Here is a 6,375-nt window from a genome sequence, read left to right on the forward strand (position 1 = left end):
TTTAATGAAAAATTAATTCTGTTTACTTTGGAGAAAGTGCCTGCTAATACACAACATCGTCTGAAAATTTCATCCATTAAGATGGCATGTAACACTTTCAATTCAGTCCGTAAAGACCCCGAGATGTACTACCACACCCAGTCATTTCACAGACAATCCCAGACATAACCTCTTGGGAAGGTTGCACATATACACCGCAAATTCAAAAACTTCGACATAAATGTAGTCTCTAGGTAGCTACACAAGATGTTTGGTCCCCCCCTCTCCCCCATATCAACGTTGAAGTATTTCTGAACATTATGATAGACAATATGCTGTGATTGAGGTCTGTAGGTAGACTTCAACATTGAATGAGGGGGGAGGGGAGCGCAAACTTGACGACCTTCCCAAGGGTATTGACGGGGATTGTCTGAGTCGGGCATAGAGCATAAAATATTCCATAACCCAAAAACTATGTACGCTATAAAGCTGAAGTTTGGTGTGGTCAAGGGATATAGTATATTCTTTCTTTTGGTCAAGTTGTAAGCTGAAGCAATAAAAACTTCCAATTAGGTGAAAGACGGTTTAAAAACGGTGTTGTTATTGCGTGACATGTTCTGATGTTTATAAACATTTACCTGTATGGAGTGTGTAACTTATTTGGTTAAGACGTCAAAAACCGACGTAAAATACTGAAAATACTGAAACTGTTCTCTTCATGTCTCATTTCTCCGAACTAACATTGAAAGAAATGTATACAGCCAGTAAGGAGAATTAACATAAACATCTTCGGAGTAGAAGGGTGGAATTATTCGTTTTTGGGATTTGCTATGGTTAGTTCAGTTTTATTGCGCTCTTTAAAGAACACTAGAGACAATGTCATAGTTGTTTCTAAGTGACATTATTATTTACCGTATGCGAACGTTGTGAACAGTTTCCGTGACTTCTCGCAGGCGAGGAATAGTAAACTTAATTACACTGTAAACATTTCGTCTGACAGTACTCCACAGTTCTCCATGAGAAAATCGCGCCAAAGAACGCTATTTTAAGATATTTAATGCAGCTTTTCTTAAATATAAGTTAGGCAGTGAAACTCCAAGCAAGTGAGACGAAGCTTTTATCTTGAAGTTACGTTTTTGAGTGATTTTGAACAGTACTCCATTGAAAACTCGAGTTTAAAAGATAATGAGAATGATAACATTTCATTACCTTGTTTTGATGGAGTACTGTGTGTTTTCCCCTTCATAAAGCAACATGTACTTCAAGTTTCATGCCAACGAAATATTTCTTTATAAACATTAACCACGTCCGCGTACTTTCCTGTTAAATCAACTCCGAGCGCTGTAATTTAGGAAACATTAATGGAGTACTGTTGTATTTTCCCGGAGTACTGTTGTCTGCGATACACAACTTGTTAACAAGGTGTTGACAGCTGACAATAGAGATAACATTTATTATTCGACGTTTTCCAAAACTAAGCGAGCAAAGCAGTGTCCACACGGTACCAAGTTTAACTTCTCAGCTGGTGGAATTGGTCGCCAAACCGTATGAATTTCCATCTCACATTTAACATCTCTTAATTCCAATGTTGTGAACACAACAATAATTTCCAACCGTCAATCAACTCGTCCAACTCCAATTTTATTTAATGAAAAATTAATTCTGTTTACTTTGGAGAAAGTGCCTGCTAATACACAACATCGTCTGAAAATTTCATCCATTAAGATGGCATGTAACACTTTCAATTCAGTCCGTAAAGACCCCGAGATGTACTACCACACCCAGTCATTTCACAGACAATCCCAGACATAACCTCTTGGGAAGGTTGCACATATACACCGCAATTTCAAAAACTTCGACATAAATGTAGTCTCTAGGTAGCTACACAAGATGTTTGGTCCCCCCCTCTCCCCCATATCAATGTTGAAGTATTTCTGAACATTATGATAGACAATATGCTGTGATTGAGGTCTGTAGGTAGACTTCAACATTGAATGAGGGGGGAGGGGAGCGCAAACTTGACGACCTTCCCAAGGGTATTGACGGGGATTGTCTGAGTCGGGCATAGAGCATAAAATATTCCATAACCCAAAAACTATGTACGCTATAAAGCTGAAGTTTGGTGTGGTCAAGGGATATAGTATATTCTTTCTTTTGGTCAAGTTGTAAGCTGAAGCAATAAAAACTTCCGATTAGGTGAAAGACGGTTTAAAAACGGTGTTGTTATTGCGTGACATGTTCTGATGTTTATAAACATTTACCTGTATGGAGTGTGTAACTTATTTGGTTAAGACGTCAAAAACCGACGTAAAATACTGAAAATACTGAAACTGTTCTCTTCATGTCTCATTTCTCCGAACTAACATTGAAAGAAATGTATACAGCCAGTAAGGAGAATTAACATAAACATCTTCGGAGTAGAAGGGTGGAATTATTCGTTTTTGGGATTTGGTATGGTTAGTTCAGTTTTATTGCGCTCTTTAAAGAACACTAGAGACAATGTCATAGTTGTTTCTAAGTGACATTATTATTTACCGTATGCGAACGTTGTGAACAGTTTCCGTGACTTCTCGCAGGCGAGGAATAGTAAACTTAATTACACTGTAAACATTTCGTCTGACAGTACTCCACAGTTCTCCATGAGAAAATCGCGCCAAAGAACGCTATTTTAAGATATTTAATGCAGCTTTTCTTAAATATAAGTTAGGCAGTGAAACTCCAAGCAAGTGAGACGAAGCTTTTATCTTGAAGTTACGTTTTTGAGTGATTTTGAACAGTACTCCATTGAAAACTCGAGTTTAAAAGATAATGAGAATGATAACATTTCATTACCTTGTTTTGATGGAGTACTGTGTGTTTTCCCCTTCATAAAGCAACATGTACTTCAAGTTTCATGCCAACGAAATATTTCTTTATAAACATTAACCACGTCCGCGTACTTTCCTGTTAAATCAACTCCGAGCGCTGTAATTTAGGAAACATTAATGGAGTACTGTTGTATTTTCCCGGAGTACTGTTGTCTGCGATACACAACTTGTTAACAAGGTGTTGACAGCTGACAATAGAGATAACATTTATTATTCGACGTTTTCCAAAACTAAGCGAGCAAAGCAGTGTCCACACGGTACCAAGTTTAACTGCTCAGCTGGTGGAATTGGTCGCCAAAACCGTATGAATTTCCATCTCACATTTAACATCTCTTAATTCCAATGTTGTGAACACAACAATAATTTCCAACCGTCAATCAACTCGTCCAACTCCAATTTTATTTAATGAAAAATTAATTATGTTTACTTTGGAGAAAGTGCCTGCTAATACACAACATCGTCTGAAAATTTCATCCATTAAGATGGCATGTAACACTTTCAATTCAGTCCGTAAAGACCCCGAGATGTACTACCACACCCAGTCATTTCACAGACAATCCCAGACATAACCTCTTGGGAAGGTTGCACATATACACCGCAATTTCAAAAACTTCGACATAAATGTAGTCTCTAGGTAGCTACACAAGATGTTTGGTCCCCCCCTCTCCCCCATATCAACGTTGAAGTATTTCTGAACATTATGATAGACAATATGCTGTGATTGAGGTCTGTAGGTAGACTTCAACATTGAATGAGGGGGGAGGGGAGCGCAAACTTGACGACCTTCCCAAGGGTATTGACGGGGATTGTCTGAGTCGGGCATAGAGCATAAAATATTCCATAACCCAAAAACTATGTACGCTATAAAGCTGAAGTTTGGTGTGGTCAAGGGATATAGTATATTCTTTCTTTTGGTCAAGTTGTAAGCTGAAGCAATAAAAACTTCCAATTAGGTGAAAGACGGTTTAAAAACGGTGTTGTTATTGCGTGACATGTTCTGATGTTTATAAACATTTACCTGTATGGAGTGTGTAACTTATTTGGTTAAGACGTCAAAAACCGACGTAAAATACTGAAAATACTGAAACTGTTCTCTACATGTCTCATTTCTCCGAACTAACATTGAAAGAAATGTATACAGCCAGTAAGGAGAATTAACATAAACATCTTCGGAGTAGAAGGGTGGAATTATTCGTTTTTGGGATTTGCTATGGTTAGTTCAGTTTTATTGCGCTCTTTAAAGAACACTAGAGACAATGTCATAGTTGTTTCTAAGTGACATTATTATTTACCGTATGCGAACGTTGTGAACAGTTTCCGTGACTTCTCGCAGGCGAGGAATAGTAAACTTAATTACACTGTAAACATTTCGTCTGACAGTACTCCACAGTTCTCCATGAGAAAATCGCGCCAAAGAACGCTATTTTAAGATATTTAATGCAGCTTTTCTTAAATATAAGTTAGGCAGTGAAACTCCAAGCAAGTGAGACGAAGCTTTTATCTTGAAGTTACGTTTTTGAGTGATTTTGAACAGTACTCCATTGAAAACTCGAGTTTAAAAGATAATGAGAATGATAACATTTCATTACCTTGTTTTGATGGAGTACTGTGTGTTTTCCCCTTCATAAAGCAACATGTACTTCAAGTTTCATGCCAACGAAATATTTCTTTATAAACATTAACCACGTCCGCGTACTTTCCTGTTAAATCAACTCCGAGCGCTGTAATTTAGGAAACATTAATGGAGTACTGTTGTATTTTCCCGGAGTACTGTTGTCTGCGATACACAACTTGTTAACAAGGTGTTGACAGCTGACAATAGAGATAACATTTATTATTCGACGTTTTCCAAAACTAAGCGAGCAAAGCAGTGTCCACACGGTACCAAGTTTAACTGCTCAGCTGGTGGAATTGGTCGCCAAAACCGTATGAATTTCCATCTCACATTTAACATCTCTTAATTCCAATGTTGTGAACACAACAATAATTTCCAACCGTCAATCAACTCGTCCAACTCCAATTTTATTTAATGAAAAATTAATTATGTTTACTTTGGAGAAAGTGCCTGCTAATACACAACATCGTCTGAAAATTTCATCCATTAAGATGGCATGTAACACTTTCAATTCAGTCCGTAAAGACCCCGAGATGTACTACCACACCCAGTCATTTCACAGACAATCCCAGACATAACCTCTTGGGAAGGTTGCACATATACACCGCAAATTCAAAAACTTCGACATAAATGTAGTCTCTAGGTAGCTACACAAGATGTTTGGTCCCCCCCTCTCCCCCATATCAACGTTGAAGTATTTCTGAACATTATGATAGACAATATGCTGTGATTGAGGTCTGTAGGTAGACTTCAACATTGAATGAGGGGGGGAGGGGAGTGCAAACTTGACGACCTTCCCAAGGGTATTGACGGGGATTGTCTGAGTCGGGCATAGAGCATAAAATATTCCATAACCCAAAAACTATGTACGCTATAAAGCTGAAGTTTGGTGTGGTCAAGGGATATAGTATATTCTTTCTTTTGGTCAAGTTGTAAGCTGAAGCAATAAAAACTTCCGATTAGGTGAAAGACGGTTTAAAAACGGTGTTGTTATTGCGTGACATGTTCTGATGTTTATAAACATTTACCTGTATGGAGTGTGTAACTTATTTGGTTAAGACGTCAAAAACCGACGTAAAATACTGAAAATACTGAAACTGTTCTCTACATGTCTCATTTCTCCGAACTAACATTGAAAGAAATGTATACAGCCAGTAAGGAGAATTAACATAAACATCTTCGGAGTAGAAGGGTGGAATTATTCGTTTTTGGGATTTGGTATGGTTAGTTCAGTTTTATTGCGCTCTTTAAAGAACACTAGAGACAATGTCATAGTTGTTTCTAAGTGACATTATTATTTACCGTATGCGAACGTTGTGAACAGTTTCCGTGACTTCTCGCAGGCGAGGAATAGTAAACTTAATTACACTGTAAACATTTCGTCTGACAGTACTCCACAGTTCTCCATGAGAAAATCGCGCCAAAGAACGCTATTTTAAGATATTTAATGCAGCTTTTCTTAAATATAAGTTAGGCAGTGAAACTCCAAGCAAGTGAGACGAAGCTTTTATCTTGAAGTTACGTTTTTGAGTGATTTTGAACAGTACTCCATTGAAAACTCGAGTTTAAAAGATAATGAGAATGATAACATTTCATTACCTTGTTTTGATGGAGTACTGTGTGTTTTCCCCTTCATAAAGCAACATGTACTTCAAGTTTCATGCCAACGAAATATTTCTTTATAAACATTAACCACGTCCGCGTACTTTCCTGTTAAATCAACTCCGAGCGCTGTAATTTCGGAAACATTAATGGAGTACTGTTGTATTTTCCCGGAGTACTGTTGTCTGCGATACACAACTTGTTAACAAGGTGTTGACAGCTGACAATAGAGATAACATTTATTATTCGACGTTGTCCAAAACTAAGCGAGCAAAGCAGTGTCCACACGGTACCAAGTTTAACTGCTCAGCT

At 37.8% G+C, this 6,375-nt stretch overlaps 1 long non-coding RNA gene across 2 annotated transcripts; it reads left to right on the plus strand.

Moving 5' to 3' along the window:
• The first annotated feature begins 278 nt into the window (after nucleotides 1-278).
• On the plus strand, nucleotides 279-5,070 carry LOC144641977 (uncharacterized). Of its 2 annotated transcripts, XR_013568665.1 has the most exons (4): nucleotides 279-413; nucleotides 1,786-2,036; nucleotides 3,410-3,660; nucleotides 5,034-5,070. It is a non-coding gene; the product is annotated as an uncharacterized LOC144641977 (long non-coding RNA). The 2 variants fall into 2 exon arrangements; XR_013568664.1 differs by lacking the exon at nucleotides 5,034-5,070 and having other exon boundaries at nucleotides 3,410-3,783.
• The last annotated feature ends 1,305 nt before the right edge of the window (nucleotides 5,071-6,375 follow it).

This window comes from Oculina patagonica, chromosome 2, assembly GCF_052425735.1.
Source record: "Oculina patagonica isolate OP01 chromosome 2, crgOcupat, whole genome shotgun sequence".
Lineage (NCBI taxonomy): Eukaryota > Metazoa > Cnidaria > Anthozoa > Scleractinia > Oculinidae > Oculina > Oculina patagonica.